The 12,616-nt window shown below is 33.6% G+C and overlaps 1 pseudogene; it reads right to left on the bottom strand.

The window, feature by feature from the left end:
• Positions 1-6,118: 6,118 nt before the first annotated feature.
• Positions 6,119-10,846, bottom strand: LOC108339047 (putative disease resistance protein At3g14460; annotated as a pseudogene).
• Positions 10,847-12,616: the final 1,770 nt, after the last annotated feature.

The following is a 12,616-nucleotide window of genomic DNA, read 5'->3' as shown; positions in this document are numbered from 1 at the left end:
ACTAGGTTTCAAGAGAGAAAAATATTATAAATTTATCTATTCAATACTCAAATATTATAAATGGACAAGTGATACAAAAATTATCAATATTAAAACCTTATTTGTTCACTTTTTGTGTTTGTTTTTTTTATTGCGCTTGGATTGTATGATATTTTTTTTTTATTTTGAATTGTTTTTGGAGTTTAACATCATTTTAGAATGAAATTTATTTATTTGAATAAAAAAGTTACAATTTTTTTTTAATTTTGAAAAAAAACTTATAATTAAGTGTGAACCAACCTGTTTACCCACTCATTCGTATTGTTATACATAAATTCATATTCAAATAATGACGGAAGATAACATTTAAAACATTAGTACGATAATTTCATTTTAATATATTTTATATAAATGAATTTATTCATAAAGTGTAATAAGGTGTTGGAATGAGACACTTTTAGAAATGATATATTTTATAAAGAAATTAAGATGTTTTATGTAACATTCCAAAAATTATATTATGAACTACATTAATGACATCACATAACAATAAGATAGAACAAGTATTGGGAAAATAATAGTTACTTACAGTTATCCTAAAATAACCATAAATTTAAAACTTTACAAAATATAATTAATTCAGATACAAAACATAAGAACAAACCGAACAGTCATACAAGCAATGTATAAATCGAACGGTCCTAAACTAAGAGGTTGGAGGTTCCTTGCTCGACACCTGCTCCCGACAACACTCTTCACACTCTACTCACACCCACAGGGTAATCATTGCAAAGGAAAACCGAACAGACAAACAAGACATGACATAAAAGAAGGGTAAACTAGTGTAATTTAATTAATCATGTTAACATGCAATTCAGACAAACATACAATACAAATACACACATACAAATATCATATAAGCATGTTATGACCGACCACTTTACTCTGACTGTCCGGACAAGTATGAATATGAGTTATGACCGTTCGTGCACTCGTGGGAGGTAACCTGGAAATCTCACAATTACCATAGCTGAAAACCCAAGCTGTTACACGAGGTTAGCCCTTCATCCCTCATTGTAGCTGGAAACCCAAGTTACCACATGAGTTTAGTCCGTGAGTTGAAAACCCAAGCTACCACGCGACCAGGCCTCCTATTATTCTCACCACATGCCTATCATTCTCTACTTGAGACTCGGTGACCATTAGAATGTCAGGATGAACGCCAAGACTAAGCTTCCCTTATTCATACTTTTACCACATTGAAACCAACATCCGAGACATTCCTCCTTGAAATTCTCTTTCACATCCATATTATAAATATCACATCATACTTTTCACTTTGACACCATTATGTTAATGCGTACATAAGCCATTAAAGCAACTGAAATAAATATAAATATATGCCAAACAAAAATCACCAAACACATATAAACAATACCGAAACACCCTATGAATGTTGAAGACCGAACGATCCATAACATGTACGACTGAAGAGATGGCCAAACGCTATTTAAAAACCGACCACTATAAGATACCGAGTACACAACATGACCGAATACTACAACCAGACCAAGAACTAAGTTAGATCTAACGCTTATGGCTTAGACCGAACACCTATAGTTTAAGCCGAACACCTATAGCTTAGGTCGAACACCCATAGCTTAGGACGAACACTAGGATATAACCGAACGGTCATTAATGGGTAAGACCCATAAGAGGCCGAACATAATTAAGACTGATTACCAGTATGAGACCGAATATTACGAAGAGACCGAGTGCTAGTATAAGATCGAACACCACTGAAACTGAGTGATAGTATAACCGAGCGATCATTAACAGGTATGGATTATAACGGACCGAACACAATTAAGACCGAACGCTATGACTAGACTGGGCGCTAAAATCAATTGAATATTGGCACAACATCGATCGTTCATTAACTGAAGATCCACAATAGCAGAACTCAGTTAAGACCGAACACCAGAGAAAGTCGAACGGTCAATGAAGGACCCTCAGCAAACGCTCAATTTTTCTGCATAATTCTGCAGAACTTCTACAAAATTATGAACAAGCTAGATTTTACCAAAATAAACAATTTCCCTAACTTCTAATCCTCCAAACATGAATCCTACACACCTTTACACCTATCCAAGGTTACCTAAATCTTTCTAACATCTTTCCAAAGAGTCTCATACCAGATTTCACTCCAAAATCTGCATAATCAACAACTCAAGGACAAAAAAATCAGATTTCTTACTTTTGGTACAGTTTTGAGTGACTTAAGGGTTCTAACAGGTCCTAAAAAATTCATCTAGACTCTCCCCACTGACCAATTTCACACCAAATCAAAATTCCCCATTTTCACTACTCCACTTCCTCACAACTCACTCAACGCAGTAACATAAATCTGCAGAAGTTAAAAACAACATGATCATAGACATTAACAATTCATTAGGCATTCCCAATCATCACCGAACACAATTTCATACACATGCAAACCTCAAACAACATTCACAGTATCAAAATCAGAATAATATCATAAATTAAATTAACTAGCTTTCCTTACTTCTTTGACCGAACAGAACAACGTTTATCTTCTCCAGAAATTGCTTTCACACCAGAAAATCCTAGAAACACCTATAGATCACCATTTGGTGAGGAAAGACCAAACATAAGACTAGAATTGAAGTTAGAAACAAGAAAAGAAAGTTGATGAACACATGCAATTCGAGATTTGGCTTGCATGTGACAGCAACCAGAATTTTTGAGAGGAAGATGAACTTACCAATTTAAAGATTGTTTTTGATCGGTGAAGAAAGAAGCTTTTGACATCAGGAAAGCTCAAGCACGACCTGATTGATGATCCATGAAGAAATAGTTGAGAATTTATAGAGAGAATTTGTAGAGAGAAGGAGGAGAAAAGAGAATTCAGAAATTTGGAAAGAAGAAGTGCATACAGAGAATGAACAAAAATTTTGAACTTTCTACTTATATACTACCACCGAAACCGTGCGGTCAAATCAGCTGCCTACACCTCACTTCCACTTTCTTTGAATTTCTCAATCCTTACATTTTATAACAATTTAAATTTGAATGTATAAGAATGAATTTCATTATTTATAATGATAGAACTTCAGAATTTATATAAAAAGTAAGAATTTTAAAATTTTCATAATTCATCATTTTGACATTGTTAGTTTTAATCATGAAAGTTAAATCTTCTTTCACACAGTAGTTGATTAATTATATTATTTTATTATTGTATATTAAGATTTAATACAATTTTCTCACAATAAACTTCTATTCAGAGTTTCCTTCTTCTTTTTATGATTTTCAATTTTGCAATAGACTAAAGATACCTGTTTAAGACATTGTTTCATTATTTCAATGACAAACAAACATAAAATAAATAAACGGCGAGGGTTAAAAGTTGATAATATTAACTCTAAGAAACACGAAGAACATAGTAGAACATTAAAGAAAAAAAAAACTGAAACTAGAAAGATGTGAGGGAATTTTTATTAATTTTATCTTTTTTCTTTTCTCAAATATGCTCAAATCATTATAAAAATTATATATGATAGGAAAAGTTTTTTCTTGCCAGTTAAGGAAACCTTGATAATTGTCAGACAACTTTAAGTTTGACAATGCCACGTGGTTATCGTCTATTAGTTTTTCAATTTAAATTTTAGAATTGGGGAATGTAACGTTGGGGTATTTTTCGAAGGGAAAGACAGAGGGAGAAAAGCCCAATTGCTTTTCGCGGTTTCCCAACTCTTGCATTCGCGGTTTTGCTTGAAGTCTTTCTCCTGTTCCCTGTCATCTTCCCTTTTTTTGTTCGTCTCTGGCGGTGACCACTGTATCTCTTACGACCAAAGTGCATGCACTATTGTTGTTCGTCTTTACCGTTCTCCTTTTACTCGTAAAATACAGTAAACTTGAGGATAAAACAAGATTTAAGATACAAAAAAGTTGATTTATTTATGACAATAGACACACAAAAGCAGGTAAAAACGAATGTTATCACGAACTATCCTACACACGACATTGAGTTGGCTATAGTGGTGTTTTTTCTAAAATATGGATGCATTATCTTGATAGGGACACGTTTCCATTTCTTCAGTGACCATAAAAGTCTAAAGTACTTGTTTGATTAAAAAGAGTTAAATATGCATAAAAGTATATGGATGGAGTACCAGAACGACTGTTACTTTGAGTTGTAATAACATCCAGGTAATATAAATGTCGTTGCAGATGCTCTTCGTGGAAAGAAAGTTCAAATGGCTGCTATGATGGTGAAAGAATTCAAGTTGATCGAGAAATTGTGAAACATGAACAATGGGTTTACAAGTGAATAAAGACCATATATGAAATAGTCATTTGGCTATCATGAGTGACTTCTTAAAGCATATAAAGGTAAAACAGATGGCCGGTTAGGAGTTGCAACACATTTTTGATTTTTTGGGTACCGATCAGGCCAAGCATTTCGTTCTAGGGGTCGATGGTATTCTTATTTTCAAGAGTAGAGTGTGTTCCAGCAAAATCAGAGTTGAGAAAGATGATTTTAGAAGAGAACCACAAGAGTCGTCTTAGCATACATCCTATGACTAAGATGTATAAAGATTTAAAAGATTCATATATGCACTCACAGGACAAGTTGTGTTGCTTGGAGGAGTCGGTAACAGCACATGCATTCTTTTTTTTATTTCTAAATTTGATTTTTGTTCCATTCATTGTTCTATCCTTTTTTATTTCTTGGACCTTCAATTTCTATGTCTTTTAAAAAACGAAAAAATCTGATTTAGTCCCTGAATGTGTGAAAAATGCAAATTCATTCCTCAATAATATTATAGCTTCACTACAAAATTGTCCAACAAAGCTATTAGAATCTTATGACTGCATACTCTGTTTCGTGGTTTGCATACTCATGTTGTTGTTCTGTCTAAACGGTGGTTTTATCTCTTATTTCAGTATGGAGTTTCTTCTTGTTATATAAAAATGTTCTCTTCTTTTTTCTCTTTTTCAAGTCTTCTTCTTCCGCTGCTTTACATCAAGAATTCCTTTTTGCTCATTCTTCTTATCTTCCTTATACTTTCTACACAACTATAAGCTTCTTGTCATAAGGGTAAAAAATCTTCTTATTACTTTGTTCTTACTAAGGATAACGAAAATTTAGTTGAAAATCTTTCTAAAATTTTAAAATAAAATAAAAGAATCGAAAATTAGTAAGAATTATGGTTGAGATATTTGTAGTTATAATAAAATTCATACTGAAAATCTAATTTAAAACAAAGTTCATGGTAAATTTATTAGTTGTAAATCAAATGATTAATTTTTATTGATGTTTTAATAGTTGGTACTTGGAGAGACGCTCTAGATCCGGTAGTCACCGAAGCATTCTGTGACAATGGCTTGACAATGTTTTCTTCATCGGACAAGAGACAAGAACAACAATAGGTTGGGATCTAAGGTCAAGAGAGAATATATTTTAGATTTCTTATTCACGACACTCTAAGGTTATCACACATATATATAGATTTTTTAGATTAACCTGAGATAGAGAAAAAGGGTAGGAAACAGGTAAAAGACAGCTTTAGGATCCTAGGTACAAATAGGAACAACTCAACCACTTTTTAATAAAAACTTGTTCTAAGCCTATTCTAACAGTCATCTGAGGTATACGACAGTACATAAAAAAAGAAGATTGGGAATATTGTGACATTTTTTCTGAAGTGGTCTTAATATTTTTGGTGAAATATACAACCAATATGATACAAATTATTTCATGCCTTACAATTGCGTTATTCCGCTCAGTTCAAATTGTACCTTCCAATGCAGGTTAGAGAGTCTGCACAAGTACAACTATTTTTTCATATTTATCTTTTCTGGTCACCAGGAATCTCTCTCATTTTTCTATTTTTTTACTTTCTCTTTTTTGATAAGATTTCACTGTGTTCTTGTCATGAATATAATAACACTATAAGATTGGACTTTATTCTAAAATTTGTAAATATGTTGTGTTATATCCTATAATACCTGTTGCAACTGTTTGTTTTTCCGGACACTTTCGTAGGATGTTTTGACATTCTTATCGCTTATGTTGGAACTTAATTTTGTATTGTGCTTTGCTTGAATAATGCATTGCTTTAATATTTATATATATATATTACGAAGCACTTGGGACCCGTTTACAAAAGATATGTACATAGATTTTCCTCTTAGATCCCCCTACTTCTCTATGGTACCTATATCTTCAAAAAAAATCTCTCATATACCTTGAAACTTAACCCTCTACATGGCATATATTAAGCAAATAAATCATTGAGAAGTAAAAGATATCCTTAATTGTGGCACAGCTACAATGAATTTGTATGTTTCCTCCTATGACAACAGTCTCAACTTTGCACTTGACATTTGTCTTCCACATCACTCCTTGTACTTGACTTGATCTGCAGATGAGTGTATACAACTTGAAGTAGGTATGTACTCCAACAAGGAATTTTTGAACAGTGATGTTGTAGCGTTGGGGAAACATCCCACCTCTTCTACCTGCAGGAAGCAAGCCTCTAGACTATGTTGCCTAAGTTTGGTTAGGTATCTCTCTGCAATCTCTTTCAGTTAATTCAGTTCGTCCACCTAGAATTCCAATTTGTCCTGATATTTGCTTATCCTATGAAGGATTTGCATTATTGTGAGAAGAATGATGTATATAAGAAATATGGAGTAATGAGTATACTAAAAACAGTCTAAATTGATAAGACATGATTTGGTAGTAGGGATGTTTAAGCTGAAATGTCTAATTTTCATTTCCACTGCCCATTGCTGACTCTTAGATATGTTATGCCAGGCAAACACATCGTAGCAATAAGTTAATTGTGGTAGTATTGACCATACTTAGTTAAAGCAACAGGCGTCAATATTATACAATTTTATAACCATAACTCTGTTTCTTAAATATAAACATTGCTAACCAACTTCAAAAGAGAATAACGATAATAAGACCTTAAAAAGACAAAAATTTGATGCGTGAAGAAAATGGTGAATTCGATATTAAAATATTTGTACTAAATAAGACTGTAAATGCTTCAAAGATAGTGAGGAGAAGCTGACGAACCAGACGCCAAATGTACGCATATGAGAACTGCTGCATTGGTATACTTGTCTTTCGACTTATATGTTTACTTTTTTGTCATAAACAATTATGGATTTAATGTGAGCAATCTTTTCCCAGTCTTCTCCTCCTTTTTTTTTGCACCGCTGTTCGAGTAACGGACAACCTTCAATTCTGAGTTTTGAGATGGATTTGGGCAGACCCTCCTCTGGCAAGCATTGGAGTATAGGAAGGTTACACAGATTCACAAACTGAAGAGAGGAGAGGTGACAGAGACCCCTGTAGTCGAGTTTCTTAAGATTTGGACAATCATATATCGCTAGATGACCAAGAGAAAGTGGGAGCAAACCTTCACCGGGAAAACACTCTACGTCCACATTGCCAATATAAAAGAGTTTTAAGGAACGGTTGTTTCCCCAAGAGCCCTTTAGAGAGGCCACAAGTTTGAAGCAATTCAGGAGAAACATTTCTTTTACATTTGATGGCAAACATCCCTCGGACAACTCAACCACTGGACAGTTGCTTATGTACAGATGTTGAAGAGATGGAAGAAGGGCAGACATACATTTAGGCATTAACTTTAATTTCTCCAATCCTTCAATCAAAAACATCCCTAGTGATGTGCAAATAATCCTTCATTGGGAAATGATTCAAATTTAGAGCATTGTTCAATTTTCAAATACTTCAAATGATTGTGAGGGTGCCCCTGCGATATCATCTGTAGGTTACAACACTCGACTAAATTAAGGTTGCCGAGTTTTGGGAACAAATCTAGGGGAAAAGTAGTGAGAGAGTCACACCCATTTCTGATATTCAATTCTACAAGGGAATGGTACCAATGGTTAATGGGAATATTCATGCCTGGACAAGAATCAATAACCAAGTATTCAAGAGTATTAGATATGTGGGGTGGGACAGTCATATCAAATGAAGATGGCCTCATATTCACATATTCAATCTCTACGCCCATGGGAATCGAAGCCCCAAGTTGGCCGCATTCCTTAATGGTTAATTTCTTTAAACGACAAAGTTTGTCTGGCAATTGCCCTTTCAGCTTGGGACAATTCGTCAGAGAAAGACTTTGAAGACTTGGAAAAGCTCCGGTCATGCACTGCCATTCTTCCCATTCCTTCATATCTTTAAATGTCAACGTTTCCAAGGATACAAATGCAGAAGAGCTATTTGCGTAGAAATCAGCATCTATTCTTCCCATCCAATCAAGGCCATCAATTGTCAACTCTTTCAGAAATGTCAAAAGTCCAAGGGAAGGCAACCATAGGCAATGTTTACAGTTATTCAAGATTAAGGACACCACATTCGATAGAGAATTATTTGATAACCAATGGGGAAATCGTGTGCCACCATAGCCATCGATTGACAAGTGCTTCAAATGTCTAGGAGGTTGCAGATTCTCAAGTACTTCTCTTTCTTGTATTGAATCGGCATGGTTACAAATCAAATTCCATTGTAAACTTAGCCACACAATATGTGTTTTAATCAAATTCGTCTCATAGGTATTTGCAATATTTTCAAGATTTTTAATTGACAGCTTTCCATGAAGATCAAGCTCTCCTAATTGTTGAATACTGAACTCACTACTTTTGCCAACCTCAAACTTGTCTATCCACACGTGAAGATTCTTCAACTTTCCTAATCGAAGTGGAGCCTTTGTTAAAGTAGTTCTCATAAGTTCAAGGCGGCGCAAATTGGTGAGGGCATGCAAAGTCAAGGGCAGCTCCTTCAAATTGACACAATTGTTTAGCTTCAATTCTTGCAAGTTATAAAGTGAACAGGTTGAGTCAGGAAGTCTTCCTATCTTTGCATATGAAAGGTCTAATGAACGGAGATGTATAAGATCGCCTATAGAGTCAGGCACCTTAATACAGCAATGCATTGATAAGACACGTAAGAACTTAAAGTTGGAGATGAACTCTTCTGTTGACATCTGAGAAGTCAAAAAGTTTATAAATGTCCGTAACCCCTTAGCATCACATAAACTCGTATAATCTTGATTAGGACCTGTTACATATGACAAGTGACGGGTTTTCCTTGATACTCTTTTTTCACCATCAACACCTAACCTGTAGCAGATTTCACCTGAAACATATTTTGCTAAATCATTGAGAAGGTCGTGCATGACAAAATATGTTTTGTCGTACCCAATTATTTGTTTAAAGAATGACCTTGATACTAGATCATTGAAGTAGTTTTCACCTACTTCTTCAGGAGACTTGCTTTCTTGAGAGCAATGTAGAAAATTTTGAGCCATCCATAAGAGAATTAAGTTCTCCTTGTCAAACATATAGTCTTTGGGGAATAATGCACAATAAGCGAAACATCTCTTGAGATGAGAAGGAAGATGGTAATAGCTCAACAACAAAGTAGGGACAATTTTACTATCTTCTATTGGTAAGTCCCATATCTCGCTTGTCAATACACCTTCCCACTCTGAAACAGATGACTTTGACTGTAAAAGACATCCTATTGTTTCAAGGGCCAGAGGCAATCCTTGGCACTTTTCAACTATCTTCATGCCAATCTCCTTTAACTCAGAATTCAACTTAGAGTTTTCATCTTGGAATGCATGTTTAGCAAAAGTTTGCCAGCTGTGATCTTCATCTAATTGCTTTAGTTGGAGTATGTAGGTTGACTGCATGATAGAAGCAACTTTGTGACTGCGTGTTGTCACTAGAATTTTACTTCCTTTAGCTCCAAACGTAAGAGGAGTTTGTAATGCTTTCCATTGGTTTCGGTCTTCGTTCCAAACATCATCCAGAACAAGAAGAAACTTCTTTCCAAGCAACCTTGTTTTCAATTTTCCATGAACCATTTCTAGGTCTCCACTGTCATCTCTTGAGTTAGTGAAAGCTCCAATAATTGCTTTGGATACTCTCAAAGCATCAAATGCATCAGAAACGCAAACCCAAGCTTTTTCATCAAATTTAGCTTCCTTTATCTTTGGATCATTGTATACATGTTGAGCAACTGTGGTCTTACCTATCCCACCCATACCCAATAAAGAAATTATTGACAGCTTATTATCATTAGTGTCAGATGTCAGCCAACTAAAGATCATTTCTTTGTTCTCATCTCTGCCATAAATAACCTCTTCAGCCACCAACGACGTTGATTCAACCTTTTTCTCTGACACCTTATTACCCAACCCAGATCTAACGCCACTATAAATTTTGTAATCTTTAACAATCTTTTGGTTCAAAAGAGATTCTAGATCATCAAGGAGTGCTATGATCTTGGATTCAAAATTGTGTACCTTGCTAGAACTGGTCTGGAATTCACCTTCCAACTTCGCTTTGGAGAATTCATAGTCTATTTGCTCCAGCAGATCCTCTGCATCATACAAGACGTCTCTAACCTCATCAAGCCATTCTTTGACCAATGAATTACTGAACTGTTTTTGTTCTGCATCATCTATCACAGCATTGATGTCCATCAAATTCCTCTTCAACTTTTTCAGTAGCTTCTCGTCGAGATTTCTCCCTCGAAAGTAGTGCAGAACTTGATGAGAATCCAGCTTGTCAAATAGCAGCTGAAGAACAGCACCAAAAAGAGCACCACCAAGTGTTTCAAGGACAGGCATGGTTGGAAAGGAAGTGGCCAAATTGAGAGGAAAGGATTGAGAAAATTGGAAATGCAGCTAAGTTATGTGAATGAAGGACTAACAAAAGATAATGAGTGAGTATTGTGAAAATTGGAAGCATTTACTTCAATAATGGAATGATGGCGAGGAAGCAATCGCTGTTGATTATTTCCGACAGCACAACGTGGGTTTGATAACATGTGGATCATATGAACTTTGCTTTACTTGCTTTTTTCTTTTACTTTAACGAAATTTCTACCAACTTTAGAGAATCAGTCTTTTTCGGTGACTTATATCTTAGATGAGAAGAAAGGATTGTGAAAACTCTAAAAAACACGAAGAATATAGTTAAACTCTAATATATATGAATCGAGTGTAGGGATGGTTAAACTGCAATCTCAATACATCACTTCCACTACCATTGGCTAACTATTAAATATGTTATTAATTACAGGCAAAACCATAATGTGGTTCGTATAAAGCTCATTCCATTTTATTTTTTTAGTAATTTATAAAAATTGCACTATCATTCATAGGAATGTTAGGTTATAGGTCCTTTACACGTTAAAGAATTGTTTCTGAAGTCAATTTTTAATTATTGGTTATTTATTCTTCCTCGTAGATTAATAGTTTTCCATTTAAATCAGATAGTTTAACATAAATATTGATATTGACTTTTGAAAATATTTATATTTTTGTTTGTCCTTTCCTGATGTCTCTTTTATTTGTAAATCAAATCTTTTTTTTCAGCTAATTTTATTGGCTATTTATTTATTATTTTTATCAATTGTTTTTCATATTTTCTTTTAACTTAACAAATTAAACTTGAAGTATCGTTTAACCCATCTCAAGTGTGTAAACTTAACAAAGTTATTTATGGTATCAAGTAGGTCCCTAGATCTTGGTTCCGAAAACTCAATAGTATTGGTTTTTGAGCAATAAAGGCGAGCTTTAATTTTTTTTTTGTGTTGAGAGTAGAAGACGTCTAGTGCTATTATTTTCATATTTAATAAAGTTGTAAATTTATTTTTGGTAGTGCGTTTTTAATTTGATATATTTTAAGTTTTTTTTACCCTTCCATTTACTCTTATTTTATTGTTTTTAGACCTAATTTTAGTATTGTCCAATCTTGCATTTTTAATTTCCAAGTTTTAGCTACCTTTAATGTGTTACTATTTTTTGTATCACTAAAAACGATCAAAATATAGTTTTTGCATTCAATCAATGAATTTAAATGATAATGTTCTTTGCACTAACCTAAGTTAATCTGTATAATACATTAGTTAATGGAGAAACTTAGTTTTATTTGATGTTTTATTAAATATTAAAACATAAGAAAAGCTTGTATATGAAACAATTGTAAAACTATTTGATATTTTATTAAATAAATTTAATTTAATGCATAATGGATTTAAAAAACCGTGAGTTTTCATTGTAGTACTCCCAAATTTTTAGAGTGACACTAAAACGTGCTAAAATAAAAAATTTCGTAATTAAGAATAATTTCTCAAATAAATTAAATTCAATTAATTTTTACAATTCAAATATTCAAACTCAATTGTCTATAAATACATAAATCTCTAAAGCTTTCTTAAGCAAATAACAACATATATTTTATAAAGTCCTACTGAAAATTTGTCCCATCTCTCGCACGTCTACCAAACACCGACATATCTACATCCATTGTTGTATAAGAAAAACATCATACACTCATCGCCACACACATACAAACATGTATGGGTGAGCTAACCGAATAAATATTAATACACCAATACTTCATTTATATCTCAATCATTTAGTCTCAACCACAATTTTATCACACCAAATAGCATCAACACACAATAAAACTATCCATAAGAAATACAATGACAAATCATAGATTTCCTTAAAAGAAATCATGATTAACCCATTAGCTCTACACAATTTAT

Source organism: Vigna angularis, chromosome 5 (assembly GCF_016808095.1).
Source record: "Vigna angularis cultivar LongXiaoDou No.4 chromosome 5, ASM1680809v1, whole genome shotgun sequence".
Classification (NCBI taxonomy): Eukaryota; Viridiplantae; Streptophyta; class Magnoliopsida; order Fabales; family Fabaceae; genus Vigna; species Vigna angularis.
Note: the sequence above shows the minus strand (reverse complement) of the source record. Positions and strands in the feature narration are given on the sequence as shown.